The following is a 17,492-nucleotide window of genomic DNA, read 5'->3' on the forward strand; positions in this document are numbered from 1 at the left end:
TGATGGAGGCCGATGGACAGTCAGTCATTCACAGTCATGATCATCATGGATGTGAAATCACACAACAGAAATCAAAGATGATGCATTCTCCCTTCAGTTTAGCATACTGTCTTTTGATAATGTTTTCTCCGCAAAGCACCCAAATTGTTGAAAGGAGCATGCTAAGCATGAACATTTGTTCTAACCTCCAAAACGTAGCTAATTAATAAAACCATAAAATCTCCATGAATTCAATATTTAATTGCTCTCAACAGAGGATTTGTTTGCCTGAACTGTAAAGGGATCGTTCACTCAGAAATGACAGTTCTGTCAGCATTTACTCGCCCACATGTCCTTGAAACCTGTATGACTTGAAAAACAGAAGATGTTTTGAAGAACCAAACAACTTTAAACCTCATTGACTGTATGGTTGTCTAAAAAGTCATACAAGTTTGCAAGGAAATAAAAGTGAGTAAATGAATGCTCAAAAATCCGAACAAAAAAGTGGACGTGCACAAACTTGCTGAAGTGAATGGCTTTCATATACATCTCACATCCCCATATGATAATGACTTTAAAACTATAAAGGGTGAATTTATGAAACAGTTGGAGACACTCTGTTGTAAACCACATTCAGCTTGAGAAGAAGAATACATGCATTCGCTAATGATGAAGATCATCTCTTCCTTATACGTCAGAGAAGAGGCCATTATCATTTTGACCTTTATAAAAATTAAGCAGCATTAAACGACTGGTGTGATTTCATAAAAACTGTATCTCCTACAACAGACTGAAATAACTAAACTGATATTTGATTATTAGTTAACTCGGCAAATAACACACAGATGACATCAGAGGTCAAGTGACTTATTACATTACGGGGTGGGGGGGTGTCTAATGCTATTTCATGCCTTCTGAGTTATTTATACTGTTAAAGAGTTGGATTCTCATGCTAAACATGGCCAAAGAAAAAAAAAAATATATATATATATATATAATGACGAGATTTACCACCCACCATTATTGTTACTGGATTAAACCGGCATAACAGGCACCCAATACTGACAGCAGTCACTCTACTGACAAGTGCTGACACTACTAACTCAACTACATAATCAGTATTGGCTCATAATCATGTGCTTCGAATGTAATTGAATGAATTACTTGAAACTTATAATTAATTAACAATTAACTACCCAGTAAAGGCAAACTGCCAGTTAGTAATACGCATGATACGTTTGGGCATAAGGTAGCAGATTCACGCACTCATTTAGAAATTATATAAAATATCCAGTGTAGGATTTACTTTGCAATTTGGATTAACTTCTCTAAAGAAATTACATATACTCTAAAGGTATAGTTTGTGGAACACACCTAGAAAAGATATACCTTTGGTTAAGACATTTAGAGTCTTCGTAGCGCGCTGAGAGATAATGTCTCTTATCCAAGTTTCTACATATCTTTTCTCTTACAGTGTGGCAGTGAACAATAAAATTAAATGAATGAATGAATGGGGGTTGTATTTGATATTAGTGTGACATGAATCTACAGGATGCCTTCTAATATGGGTAATAGTTTGTGAATGACTACTGGATTTTATCTGGCCAGTTTAAACAAATTTTTTATTCGATTACTAGTTAACCAAACCACAGTATTACAGTAAAAACAACTGGTATCAGTAAATGTGAGAGTTTGAGACTGCACAACAAAAAGCCCAGAATTAAATATCTATAATCAGCCAAATGGTTTTAAAACTTATTTTGATGAAAACATACTTAACACACAGACATGAAGAATCAGTGTGAGAATCACAACAACGGTGACCATCAAAAAAGCATGTTGTAGCCAATCAGAACTCATCCATTGCTCCCATCATGCATTGCGGCATGAATAAATTATGAGCTGAATTGTCTTTGTAATTTCTTTTATTCTTGCTATTTTCTTTTGTTTTTGTTTTTATGTGACTTTTTAGTAGCTTGTTTTGTGATATTCAGAGTTGATCTGTTTATCTGAATATGCCGTTTGTCACCGCTGTTGAGATTTATGCGCTGATTCTTGATGTCTGCGCCTGAATAAAAGACTTCTTCAGAATGTTTTTAATCACAACAGGTTATAAGAAATTCTTCCAACTATATATAAAAAGACAGGATCTTTTGTTGTGGAATCACATAGAGTGTAATCTGTAAGTTATATTTTCAATAAAAGAAATAGAGCTCAGAGATTGGACTCAGACTCAGAAGTTCAAAGATTCAGATCAAACAATGATTATGTTAAAACATAATCATCACCGCCTGATGATTTGTGCTCTTGGCTTGTCTGGTTGTAATAACTCAGTTACAGCAGCCAAACAAAACCTAATGTTAGAAATGTAAGTGTCAAGAGACCAACTAATGCAAACACTGATCACCATAATGGTGGCATTGAAATTGTGATCCTATGGTGATTCTGCTTGTTAACATCAGGTGTCTTCAATAATGGCCAATCATCACTTAATTAATCACGAATCATCTCATTAACTTTAACTCTGCTTCAGTGTTAATTTGACACTCTTCAGTGTTACTTTTAACACTCTTGAGTGTGGAGACAAATAAACTCCCAGGACAGTTAATTTAACACTGGGCTTTTTGCTGTGTGATCTCTCTTTACCGGACAATGTTTGCTAGAGCTAAACTCTGCAGAAAAGTGGATCTGGTGAGCCAGATTTGAGGATCCCTGGCCTATATGAAACAACTGGTTCTGAAAAGGTCTCTTTTGGTTTGAGCCATTTCAGTTCCATTTAGTGACTAAAGAATGGTTAATCGGTTAATCAACCGAGACTTCAGGGTACACTGAAAAAAATATTTTGTTGGTTCAACAAGAATTTGTACTTCATGTGGTAACATCTACAATAACTGGTTTTGTTGAAATGAAATAAATCATCTAAGATTATTGATTATAACTGAATTCAATCAACCTGAAAAAAAAAAACAAGTTTTATTGAAGCATAATAGTCAGCAAATGTAACCTGGCTTCTACACTTAGGTAAAATTGACACAGCTCAAAACACTTCCTATATAATTAAAGAGAAAAATCATAATATCTGATTGTCATGACATTCTCAGACATCAGACTCCTGATATGACCTGTGAGTCCGACTATTACGTGATGACTAGGTTAATAAGTAATCAAGATCCGATCAGAGTTCTAACGTGCCCTAGAAATACACAGTTGCAGCAAACAGAGAGAAACTGATGTTAAGTATTCAAGAATCAAGAGCCCAGTTAAATCAATCTCCACAAGTTTGAAGTTGAAATCACATTCTCTCATTTTATGTTAATTAATCTTGATTGAACTAGGTTATAACAACAAAACTAGAATTATAGGTAGTATCAGACAGAAATACCTCCTTAAAGCAACAACTGCACAGGTTCACTTTTTACAGTGTATATCTGGACTAAACGCCCGACAGAAGAACTGAAAACAAACAAATAAATTACAAACGATCAACTTTATATGACTCTATCAATTTTGTATAACATACTCAATTAATATTGCACTTCAAATCACAAAAATAAACTAATTAAAACAAACATACCTCATTAACTTTTTACAGAAGGGAGGAATCAAAGACAGCATCAACCACTCTTTCATTTTGTTTTTATATTTATTTTAGTATTGTTTGTATGTTAGTTACCCTTTGTAAACATCTGCTAAATACATACATGTAAATGTAAGTGAATCTGGTTTGTGTAAAAGAGTTTGACCCCGCCACTGCAAACTCTATAAACAAGTGGAGTGTGAGGAGACGAGCATCAGTAATCCATGTGTAACCCAGTGGAAATGGGGTAATATAATAAATGAGTCATAAGTCAGCAATTTGTTAAATTGATTTATTTTCATTTTGTATATTTTTTTCCAATTCTGTAAGTGGAAAAAAAATTCTGTTCTTGTCACTTGACATGTAAAATGTTTACTTTATTTCATTAAGTTAAAGTTAAATAGGCTCACGGGTCGTATTGTGAAAGTGCAGAAGAAAAGGAATGACATGGACCGGATGGAAATACGCAGCGTGCAGAGAGATGGAGAAATAGATACAGGGATATGTGAATAACATTTCTGAAGTGACATCTGATAGATTAGGGTGACTAGTCCTTACGAACTATCGGATTACACTTCACAGCTGGATAGTGCTTTGACTAATGGCTCAGATTGGGTGATTTACAGACAATTTGGAGTTTACCGCTAGCCGCGAGCGCGAGTGCTACGCGGGACGAGAATGAGAGACTGTATGCGTTTGTTGACTAAACAGACTGAAAGTGCAGTCGTATTTGTGCATCTGGATAAAGAGAGCGCTATTGCTATTGCTATTGCATTACACGTGTGGTGAGCTCATTCCTTTTATTTATTTTATTTTGTTCCCAGGAGTGAAGTAGCCATGAGTTTAGGCTACCACGAACCCAAGGATTGACCCAGGCCTCCAACGTGAACAGTATTTAATTTGATTTCTGCTGGCTGTTATCCTATTTTAGGACTAGAAAAGAAATACACAGTCAACTGTCTTTTGATTATTTTCCAGTTCATATTTTTGTGTTTACTATTCTACTTTACATTCAGTAAAGTGTTTCTCCATTTGCTTCAACTGTTGTTGCTTATTCTGTCATTTTATTTCTTTTTTCTACAGTAAGTTTATTTGAGATCACCCACAACCCGTTTAATTTTTTACCCTTACTAGAATAACAGAAATTCGAGCATTCATCAGATTTTAAAAGAACTCAGGTTAGGCTTCCCCCGTAAGGGTATTAATGGGGGCGCTACACATGCTTACCTCGATTTGAACAAGTTCACAAATAAGAACAAACTCCACATACGACGAGCTCCAGCACACACATCTAAATGTGGTGACAGCCATTAAATACGGAGGGAATCTCTGCTCATCATGTCCTCTAGTGACACGCCAGATCACTGCAGATCAGCCGCTTCATCGTCTGAGTAAGTTAACTCTAACTTTAACTAATCTGACCTAATACAGCATGCCTGGGCATGCATCACAGTTTCAGACAGTCAGATTTTCTACAGATTCTTTATCAGACACAGGTCTGTACCGCTGACTAGTCAAACAACCGTCACGCTGATGACAACAACAGGCAGCTTTCACTGAACCAGATCTACACACAGAGTAATAAAGACAGATAGATGCCATAAGCGGAAGCGATCACAGTGTGGACTTCAGTCTGGATTCATAAAGCTTCAGAACCGCATATGTGTGTGAGAGCAAATGAGCCATTTACCGCTCCATGTCTCTGAATGTGCTTCACACTTACTCAGGTAACGCTGGAGATCAGCTGCACGTAAACACCACAGACGCTTCTAATCTACCTGTACTTTGCACCTAATTGTCTTTGGTTTACTAAGGCAACATCTGATCTGAGGGATCTGCTGCTTAATACACGATCAAATGTGCTGGGCTGCGACAGGCGCAAATTACAGCCGTGTGAACGTGAGGAAAACACACAAACTGAAAGCACCTGTCTCAGGAAAACATGTAGATACTGAAAACCACAGTAGCCACATCTCTGACTGAATGTGTGACTGCTCATGACCCGAGGGTGATATTTAACATGTGAGAACGCGTCCAGTGTCTTAAAGCTGAAAAAGCAGTGACAAAACACTGATGGTATGAAGCTTCAGACACTCAACAAGTAGAGCAGTGAATATTTGCATGGGTTAATCTCACAAAACAGAATTAATTATTAACTGATATAAGGCAGCACCACAAAGAAATACCATGATGATAAATATTTTACAATTTAAATAATTCTCAGTGGGTTTTTTTGTTGTGCACATTTCATTAATAAGAATGTAAGTGTAATCATCATAATCATTATGTGAGCTGGTTTCATGAGATTCACACCGATGCATGCAGAAACTAAAAACGCAACTGTAAATAATTTAGTCTGTCGGTTTTCTGCTCGATGCTCACGTAACGGCAGAAGAAGGATGTCTTTTTACTCTTTGGCTCGCAAATGGAGCCTGACTATCTAGAAAATCAACCCACTGTTTATGATCCAAACCATTAGCAAGTAACACGTTTGATGATAAACATCCTGTATGACGAATAAACAACATTAGGGTTCAAAATGTAAGTATATACTCTTTTTAATGACATGTCAGCAGCGGGGTTATCCTCAAGGTGAGAACAAATGCAATAACAATAAAATAAATACACACTTAGGACCTTTAACATAAACGCAAGAATAGTTATAAAAAGGTTAGAATATATAAGAAGTTATAAAACACCTCCTTAAAAACACATCAGTTAACAAAACTTGCCTATGTACATGAAGAACTGTGCAGTTCAGTAAAATATGTTTAATAGCAATATAAAAAAAACTCTGTAAAATATTCCAAAATTTACTGCTTTACCTAAGGAGTTATCTTAATTAATATCCGTTGTCTCTGTATGATTCAGGTTTTATTGAAACAGTTTTACCTTATTCTGTTTCTTGCATTAACTGGTCATATGTTATGTGTTATAAAAAACTATATAATATCCATCAGCCATATCAACACATGATATCTAATATATAATGAAATGAACCTACTGTCATCTCAAAGATAGATCAGGTGTTTTATGCCCAAACGGGATCCGTGACAGTGACAGACACAGACTTCAGTACATTTACAGCAATTTACAATAAAGGAACACAAGCTATTTGTCACAGATCCAGCTGTATTCAGAGTAGGTCATGCCAGGTTTATTAGAACGCTAGATCAGGAAGCAAGCCATAGCAGGAGGAATGCAGAAACTTTTCACGTGTCTGTAGAAAAGAAGCCTAACGGACCTTTAAAATCAGCAGGACAGAGTCCGATTAAAAACCCAGAGTTCCTTTCAAGCGCTTCACACAGAGCCCGTGTTCAATTCTCACGCCACCTGCCGCTTCAGCACATACACACTTAACAGCTGAACATCTCTACCTTTTTGAACCCGACTCTTCTCTTTCTCCACATTCACGGTGGTAACGGCTCTCTGGAGGGACAAACGCCTTGCCGGTTGTTCACTCTTCGGTCAGATGCAGTAATGTGCGCATCTCACACACACTTTGTGAAGTAATGTGCTGCTTGTGTTCACGAAGAAGACCTTACAGATGAGATAATGGAATAATCCTGATATTTGCAGCATATCATATTACAACAGCCTACAAACACACTGGAGAGTTCTGAAAACTCAGCAAGTCCGTGTGAACGAGGCTAAAACCTACTGGACCAGATTCATCCCCACACGTCACAGCGCAGCAAATGCAAATTAATGACTCGATAGTGCACAAATTCAGGTTGACAAAACTCATTGCACGTCTGTGTATTACTGAAAAGTTTCAAACATGATGACAGTTTATACAACTAATACTTATTTAGGCAGGGATGGATGCTGAATTCAGCAGAACCACCACCATCACTGCAAACGCAGCAGGATTTATATCATCTCATCAAATGGTGGAAAAACTTTGTGAGGGAAAACTGTTTTTAAACTGTAGAAATTATGTTTTTTGAGGAAAACATTTCAGGATTTTTCTCCATATAATGGACTGATATGGTGCCCCCAAGTTTGAACTTCTAAAATGTAGTTTAAATGCAGCTTCAAAGGCTCTAAACGATCCCAGCCGAGGAAGAAGAGTCTTATCTAATGAAACGATCGCTCATTTTTTTCTGAAAATAAATTTTTGTTATACTTTTTAAGCACAAAAGCTGGTGTAGCACAGGCTCTGGGATGCACGTTCAGACGTTACGTACTATTGAATCTTCAGTCGAAAGGTCACACGGAACGTAGGCGGAACTACAGACCCAGTGTTTACAAAGCGAACACGCAAAGACTAAGAAAGTGCAAGTAAATTTGTAAACGCTGTTTACAAACAAAAAGGTACAACAATGTCCTCCTCTCAAGTTGTAGGAGAAAATAGTTTTTTGCCATACTCAGTACACAGACGACGAACTTACATGTGATTCCTAGTAGTGATGGGAAGTTCGGATCATTTTACCGACGCAGACCTTTGAGTCTCGTTCAGCAAAATGAACAAATCTTTTTTCGAGTCTTTCCAGTCATTTTAGCAAAATATAATTAAAACGTTACATGTTACTTCCCTAACACATCTACTGCTTACACAAATGTTGCTCACACTACAAACAAGACAAAACTATAATGCTATAAGAAACAGAAAAGATTCATTCATTGTTTACCTGGATCTTTAGTCTATGATTAGCTCACCTCACCTCTTATCTGTTTCTTATCTGTTTCTCATGAGAACGCAGATTATTACTACATTTAGGGCTGGCATTTCTTTAAAAAAAGCAATTAATCATATTCAACCTGCTGAAAGGTTACTATAAACATATTTCCCTTCGGTATGTGGATTCTGAATAATAAATAAATACATTTCCCCACTTACCTGCAGCATTCTCATGAACAGTATTTTCCTTTCACTGATCATATTTCATACCTGATGAATGTACAGTTTCAAATGAGTCTGACTGATAAACACCCTTACAAAAATTAACCATGGATTTTACTATAGTAAAAGTGCCATGTTTTTCCCATTTTTCCCATTTGTTTAACAACAAATAGCTTCAAATAGCCTACCATCGTTAAACTATGGACAGTGTAATAAAACCCAAGTTAATTTGTGGTTATATGGTTTAACTTCAATTGCAACTTTTGGTTTTATTTGTAGTAAAACCATTTGTTTGTGTGTGTTGGTGCTCTTATTCCGAGCCGCTATTGCTTATTCCATTGTTTAAAATGATTGAATGAATGTGAGGTAACTGTCTTATCTCACAATGTTAAACATTTAAATGAAGTTCCAAATGTAGGTTGATCATTCAGTCCTGTCAATCATCATTACGAGTCTATATAAGCAGCTCTCATTGCACCGTCCCACTGTCAGTTCTTCCGGCATTCCTCCACCTCCCCTTCTTCTCCTCTATTTCTGTCATTCTCCCTCTAGGTAATATCGCAACGGGGGGTTGAACTCGATGCTCAAGCCGAGCCTCAGGTTCGAGCCTCCATTAAGGACAGCAAGCCAAGTTTGTTTACCATTGTCCATCAGGACTGGATGGGCAGGCTGTCACGCTTCAGGCAGGAACAGACGAACAACGACGTGGTGAAACGAACAGTCTTTAATAAACCACAAGGAACAGGAAACACAGGGAGGTAACGATAAGGTCTGACAAGGTAGGAGGGTAAACACACACATTAAATAGACAGACTGATTAACACCCACAGGTGCAGACAATGAGGGAGAAACCAAAACACACAGAGCTGCAGGGGGAAATGATGGGAGAAACCAACTAAAAAGTCCAGGGGTGTGACACAGGCGAACTCATGAAATCATTTTTAACAGTAACACATTGACAGTGCGACTATTGAATATTTATTAGTGCTGTCAAGCGATCAAAATTTTTGATCTAATTAATTACATGGTGTGGCGATTAATTAATCTAATTAATCGCATTTAATCGCACATACATACAGACATTACAAGAAGCAGTTTTTTACCATTTATTTTTGTATACAAGCCTATAACTTAGGCTACAATGGTCATGATATTTTTATCACTGACTATGAATTAGGTTACAGTATATGACAATTGTAACTTGTGATGAAAGGGACGCTTTCTTGCCGCTGTGACCATGTTGCGTGCACTGTCAGTTCCGACTGTGGTCACCTTTTCCTGGATGCCCCAGTCGTCAGCCACTGTTAGAAACTGTTCGGCACATGCATCAGAATAGTGCTGTGTGACTGACTTCAGCACAGTTAACGCGAAGGACGCAAGTTTCCAGTCACAATCGATGAAGTGCACAGTAACACCTAGTTGTGATTACTGATCGACGTCCAGTGATCTCCGGTTAGGGCCACATGTTTAGCTTGAGCTAAGCTGTCCCGTTTTGATATTTTTTCTGTCACACAGCTGATTTATTCTCGAAAGTACTGTACCTCTTGACGGTAGAGTGTAGGTTGTGTCGGAGGAAGCGATTCGAATGCATCCATAAGCCCCTTGTCTTCCACAACATTAACAGGCCTACAGTCCATTGCAATCCATTTAGATATCGCATTTGTTAATGATGGCGATATAGACTTACTTAATTTGCGGTGACTCGTCTCAGTCAGCGTGGTTTGGCGGAGCTTGCTGACTGTCGCGGCCGGGGGTGAGGTGACTACCGAGCTCACTAAAACATGCTTTGAGTTCAGGTGGTATTTCAAACTAGAACTGCTTCGATGATAGGCAATTTCCTTGTCACAAACAACGCAAATGACTTTGGTTTTATCAATGGTTCCGCTAGCATCTCTTTTGCACTTAAAATTGCAGTTCTTCGTCCTTTTCGTTTTGCAGCTTGTTAATTTTGTTACTAGCTTGCTGCAGTTCTACAAAGTGTAACGTTACAGGTCTGTAGGGGGGCCGGGGCATGTTAATTGCGTTAAAAATATTAACGCATTATTTTTTCTGTGATTAATTAATCTAATTAACACGTTAAATTCCCAGCCCTAATATTTATATTTTGGCATTAGACTACATACAGTGAAATGATGACACAGAATAAGACACAGAATAGTGACTAACATATTTAATACAGATAAATAAAGGTTCATTATGAACTTATTCATCAGATCTTACAAACACAGAGTCGCGATTAGGGCACTAGTGTACAGAACTGACACCCTGTGGTGAAACAATCACGTATGATTACTAGCCTCTACTTTCTCAGATGGGTTCATGTTGGATTAAAACTTCACGTTCCGTTGAGTTTGGAAAATTCTGTACTCAGTAATCATCAGAATATGTCTTCTCCTGTCTCTGAAAATTTCCGGATTTGAAATCATCCTGCGAAATCTCATTTTAACAGGCGTTTAAGTCAACTAGATGATTACAGCGCACTGAAAACAAACATGACCGGAAATAACTGAACCGTACGCTTTAAAAACGGAAGTGCGTCACAAGGCTCAGTGCAAGTAGTCCATAGGATGTTGCGCATGCGCGACTGAACGAATCACTCCCGAGACGACTTGTTCTTCCCGAGTCACATTAAAGATTCAAAATGAAAGAATCGTTCAAGAACGACCCATCACTAATTCGTAGCGTTGTGGACGCGCATCCCAGAGCCTGTGCTACATGAGCTTTTGTGCTTAAAAAGTATAAATAAAATTTTTTTCGAAAAAAATCTCGAATTCTTCCTCGACTGGGATCGTTGAGAGCCTTTGAAGCTGCATTTAAACTAAATTTTTGGAAGTTCAAAATCGGGGCACCAATTAAGTCCATTATATGAAGAAAAATCCTGAAATGCTTTCCTCAAAAACCATAATTTCTTTAAATTGTACAATGAAGAATAAAAATAGAAATGACACTTAGATGACTGGCCGATACCGATACTGATCTGATACCAGTTAAGTTTTTTTTTTCCCCTATTTAAATAAATGTAGAATTTATATATCTGTGTCAGACTACTTAATTATAAAGAAAAATAAAATAATAAATCTGAAAAACTATATGCATATTCATAATTAGTGACAAAACATACATCATAAACTATGTTAGTGGATAATTCAGCAGCAAAAGTTATTCTAGAAAAATAAGTGCACAGTAATTTTAAAAATCCAAACATTTTGTGGGAAAAAAAAACATTATTTTGTGGGAAACAAATAAAAGTGTTTTTTAAAATATTTAAAATATTACAAATTGCTATTTATATTATTATAAAATCTATTCATGAAAAACTGTATTTATATATAAGTATATACAATTAGAATACATTTCTTTTAAATGTATAGCATATTTTTAAATAAGGCAACAGCATATGATAGATAGGACAAAACAAATACAGCGCGGCACACAGTGCTTACAATATGCACAACCGGTGTGCAGAATGATGCACTTGAAGCAACACGGAGTCACAGCACACAGCGCTTTGCATTAAAAGGTTCAAAACACAGAGGGAAGAGAAACTGATGCGTAGTTTATAATATCTGTGCAACAGTTTATTGAGCCTTTCTTTTAACAGTTTTAAATTAAGTTACTGTGCGTGTTAAAAATTATCTATAGTTTTTCTTCTCTTGTGTTTTGTTCTCACAGACACAAAAACTACAATTTTATGTGAAATCATAGACATTTATCCACAAATCAAGCAGAATGATCTTGGAGAGAGCTTTATCGAACTGACTGTCGTAACCGAACACGAGCTGGGTTTGAAGGCTGAACGAATGACTGACTACCACAGCGGAGAGAAGAGTTTGTCTGAACTTATATGTAAGGACGTAAATTTATTCATATGTACCTCACATTAAGCTATGGTATGGCTTCAGAAGATTTGGAATATAGCACACAAAAAAGGTTATTGTGCTGTATAATGTTTTTATATGTCTTAACAGTAGCACACAATAATATGCACAATATCACATTTGGATCGACCCTCTATGACCGATACCCGATCTAAAAAGAAAGGCAGTATCGGAGCCGATACCCGATATGAATATCGGATCGGCACATCCCTACTTCAAAGGTGCAGACGCCATATGTCTTCAATCCAGAGTGTGGAACAACTAGCAGGATCTGATTTGAGGATCTCAGATTCCTACTAGAGTTGTAGGGTTGCATATATGCGTGTATATCTCGTATATACACAGGGGCTTGACCATGCAACGCTCTAAAACCAAACACGAGAATTTTAAAATGAATTCTAAATTTGACAGGGAGCCAATGTAAAAGAATTTAAAATCGGGTTTATGTGAGATCTCTTTAATGACTTGGTTAAAAGCTCAGCAGCAGCATTTTGAACCACTTGTAAACATTTAAGGGATTAATTACTAAGACAGGTAAAAAGAGGGTTGCAATAATCAAGGTGGGAGGAAATAAATGCATGTATAATAATTTCCATTCCCACAACTAACCTCAATTTTGCAGTGTTTCTCAAGAGATAAAAAAAAAGAGTTGCGAGCCAAATAATGTCGAGCTTGTCCCATATGAACACCTAGATTATGAATAGTAGTTTTAACAGATTGTAATAAAGAACCAAGACTTTCCATCACTTTTGGGAGAACACCAACAGGAGCTGAGAGAAATACTTCTGTTTTTTCAGGTTTTAACTGTAAGTAATTATTTGCCATCCACACTTTAGTAGAGTTTATACTATTTAAAGTGCTCCTATTATGCCTTTTCAAATATGATCTTTCATGCAGTGTGTCATGTAGCTGTATGTGAACATAAACTATCTGCAAATTTGTGAAGCCGACAGTGCACGATACATAAAGTTATTGTCTATCAAAAAAAGAGTCGGCTCACATTTGCCTGAACGAGTCGTCAGGAATTCAAATCTTTTTCTGTTACAGCTGTACGTCAGTAAGTAACACATTTCCATAATGTCCGCCCATGTTTTACTTCGCAAACAACATGCCCGCCCACAAACAGTAAAATTTACATGTGGTTTACGTCACATGGAAATTTACACAAACATTATACAGAAGACGCTGTATCCTACGCTGTGAGTGAAATTGTTTTATATTCACTTCCAAAAGATGATGAATCTACAAAGATTGTATTTTCTAACGATCGTTCAAAATACGTAATTGTGTATGTTATGTTGTGTTACAACCCTGCACATGTCATGCTAACCGGCTAAATCACGCTTCTGTAGTTCTGTTGTTCAGCTGTGGACCCACTGTAGTCTGACAATTTGTGATTGATGCAGCTTGACTGTCTGTCTGTCTCATTAGTTGGAGTAATGATAAAGGATGGCGCATGAAGCAGCTTCCACACCGAATGCGGAAAGCGCTGTGCTATGAAACCCATTCGTTTCAACTGCTTCTGCCTTGACCAAAGTGCACGCGCAGCGGAGCGCAAAAGGCGCGCATGCCGCCGACGAAGTTTAAATGAGTTGTTCAAATGAACTTTTGCCGCTCTCCGCGTTCGGTGTGAAAGCCGCCTTAATGCATTATACGATGTTGAAGTTTACAACATAGAGGTGAGCCCGGTTCGCTTACATAAGCAAATTATGAGCACTTTCCACAGTAGACCGTGTTAACTTGTCGATCAGCCGCTTCAGCCGTTTTATCGTCAGACTCCGACTCAAATTGGTATGGTAAAATCTATGCCATCTTTTCTATGTATTGACAAGTATCCAGGGCTGTCAGTCAGTTATGGCAATGGGCGTTTCGTTCTCCGACACGCTGTACGCAGTAGACCAATCATAAAGGACTGCGCCATCTGACCAATCACAGCAGTGAGGGCTCACAGAAAGGAGGGGTTTAGAGAGACTGATTCTTCGAACTGCTTCGCCGCTAAACTTCCTAACTACCACGTTATAAGGAAAGGGGATCACAAAGATTCATAAAAAACGCTTATAGTCACTTCTGCTGTAAGTGAAGCTGGATCATGAATGATTCGCGTGAACACAGACGGATATATGTAGATCGGGATGCACATTCCCTTCACAAACAAACCTAATCCACTGCATCTTCAGCAGCTCAGATGTCGGGAGTAAATGACGACCACTATGTTCATTATTACATCCAGCAACACAACACCTCAATCGCTCAATCGGAGATATTCTTGTCTAACTTTCATCCCTGCTCTGGGATCAAAACATGGAAAGTTACTGGACTGTTACAGCTGATCTGAGGTAAGACGCTCATGTCAATCAACTATCGTGGGAGTGGCATCTGTCTGTGTGACGCCACAACGACAGGCATCTGAGAACGGCTCGATTTGATATTATTTTTACAGATGAATTAAAAACCACTGCATGGATTTTTATCATTATAGGGTAGATTTGTACATACACTGCCAACACACATTAATGTTCAAACAACATGAAAAAGTGAACTTAGCATCTGATGACCCCTTTAAAACAATATTAGCAACCTTTAAAATGGCATAATAGGGGCACTTTAAAAGAGTAGACAATGTTGAAATTTCATGAGGCTTCAAAGCAATATATAGTTGAATATCATCTGCATAGCAGTGATAGCAGATGCCTTCAAAATTATTTATCAGTTGCCCCAGAGGCAGCAAATACAAAGCGAAAAGCAATGGGGCCAAAACGGAACCCTGGGGAACACCACAGGACAAAGGTGCTATTGATGAGGTATAAGTTTGAACTCTTACAGAGATAAGTATGATGAAAACCAACTCAAGACTGTCCCAGAGACACCAACATACTGTCTAAGCCTCTCACATAATATACATTGATCAACTGTATCAAAAGCAGCAGTAAGATCCAATAAAACCAGTACAGAGCATTCTCCTGCATCACCTTGCATTAACAAATCGTTTAAAACACTAGACAACAAACCTAATTTAAAGCTAATAAAAAAACTAAGGGCCAGATTTACTGCACAGGGTAAATTAATGTAAGAAAGCCAACTGATCTACTGACAATGGGCAATATAAAGAACACTAATAAATATAATAATAATAGACTACAGTACTTCACAAATACAAGTTTTTTCTGAAGATTTATAATAATTGCATCTACAACAGTTTACTGGCATATTAAAAGCAGAGCCGATCCTCCCTATATGCAAAATACACAAGCTGCATAGGGCCCCCAAAACACCTGTACTCTCAAAGATGATTTATTTTTAGTTTAGTTTTTTAACTGGGTCAGTGGTTATCTAAACATGAGTGTTCATTTCTTTTAATGTGGTAAAAATAGTGAAACTAAAAATAGTGAAAATAGTGACTAAAAATTGGGAGTCCCCAAAACCAAATCAATTTGGATTTGGGAGTCCCCAACAACAGGCTTACAGTATCTCACAAAAGTGAGTACACCCCTCACATTTCAGCAATGTTTTAGTATATCTTCTTAAGGAACAATACTATAGAAAAGAAACTTGGATATATTTTAGAGTAGTCAATGTGCAGCTTGTATAGCAGTGTATATTTACTGTCCCCTAAAAATAACTCATCATACAGCGAAAACGCGGAGTCTATTCATAAAAAAACTTTTTTTGTTTTTTTTTTACTATGGAAGACCAATGGTTAATGGTTACAAAAAAATCTAAGTCAAAATAATTAATTTTCACCAAATAAAAAAATAAAGGTTGCTACAATTTTTGCAGATGTTACTGATTTTGATAATGAACATAAATTCTGCATCCTAACTCAAGCTACTATCAAATATACATTTCTAACAGTCAAAAAAAGTAATATTATTAATATTATCCAGGTTACACAAACCTGTTTCTTGATTTGAAACAATATTGCTCATTAGAACATGCAGAAACTAAGAAATTATTATTTTTTTTAATAAGAACATTTTTTTTTGTTAAGGAAAAATTATTGTAAAAGTGTAAAGAATTCAAAAACATGACATGTTTGTCATGTTCTGACCATAAAGAGTTTAAAACCATATTTAACCATCTGGTTTCTACAACTTTCACTTTGCAGCAAAAATGTGCCTTTAAAGGGGTCATCGGATGCCCATTTTCCACAAGTTGATATGACTCTTTAGGGTCTATAACATACTTTGGTTAAAATTTCTCAATGGTAGTGTAAAACAACACCTTTTTACCTTCAAAATCAGCTCTGCAGAAATCAACCCAATCTGTTGGATGTTCCTTTAAATGCAGTGACAAGCCGTGTTCTGTTTACTTTAGCCCCATTTAGCCACAAAACTTGCTAACTAGCACGTTTTTTTAGGAAAGGTGATTGCAAAGGTTCATTAAAAAACTCTTATACATCCCATTAAAACCTGCCTTGCATAATTCTGTATTTTTCTGCACCAGAAGACTGTGTGAGATGCATTAATGCATGAGAGGAAGAGTGATTTGACCAGCCCACAGATGAAGAAAACAAACTGACCTTTACTGTCCCAGTGGACACATGAACAACACAGACAACTGCTGTAATTGGACAAGCGTTAATATATCGGATACACTGTGATGATGGAAAGGTCAGCGGCTCCAATGGGACAAACATCCTCTTTTCATCTCAACATGAATCAACAGGCTGTTTGTCATTAATGTGCTCAACTGTCGTCTGTTAACGTCATCTGCTTAACCTTCACCGGCAGCACAACAGTCAGATTCTGGAAGTAAATATCTCATTCATGTTCTCCAATAAATATCTCATTCATGTTCTCCAATAAAAACCTGATTTCAGTCAGTTAATGTAATGGGTAATGTAATGTATCAAGCTCTCTACAAGCTCTGAGGATGTTCAGAGATCATAAAATCATGTCACAAACTCTCAAGTGAAGTCACCTTTGTTTCTGTTGCACAATCAATCAATCAATCAAAAGTATTAATTATGGAATCAGACAGTTGTAGGGACAATCCAAATTTTGCTGTAAAGCAGATCTAAAAAGATAAAAGTTCGATAACGATAATTAAACAAAAAAATGTGTTTTTGTGCTGGCATCTTGATTAGGCCTGGCATGCATAAATAAAAACAATACTCTACAATACAACTTTATTGTTAACCATGGTTGAAATTTGTCTTTGACCACACCAGCAATACCAGACACAAACACATACACATACCACACAACACTAT

The 17,492-nt window shown here is 37.1% G+C and overlaps 1 protein-coding gene and 1 long non-coding RNA gene across 3 annotated transcripts in view; one reads left to right on the top strand and one right to left on the bottom strand.

Annotated features, from left to right (window-relative positions):
• Window positions 1-17,492, bottom strand: part of LOC127171041 (growth hormone receptor) — a 56,594-nt gene that overhangs the window by 19,951 nt on the left and 19,151 nt on the right. The window lies entirely within an intron of this gene.
• Window positions 4,817-17,190, top strand: LOC127171069 (uncharacterized). Its single transcript, XR_007828457.1, has 2 exons — window positions 4,817-4,947; window positions 16,724-17,190. It is a non-coding gene; the product is annotated as an uncharacterized LOC127171069 (long non-coding RNA).

Source organism: Labeo rohita, chromosome 9 (assembly GCF_022985175.1).
Source record: "Labeo rohita strain BAU-BD-2019 chromosome 9, IGBB_LRoh.1.0, whole genome shotgun sequence".
NCBI classification, from domain to species: domain Eukaryota; kingdom Metazoa; phylum Chordata; class Actinopteri; order Cypriniformes; family Cyprinidae; genus Labeo; species Labeo rohita.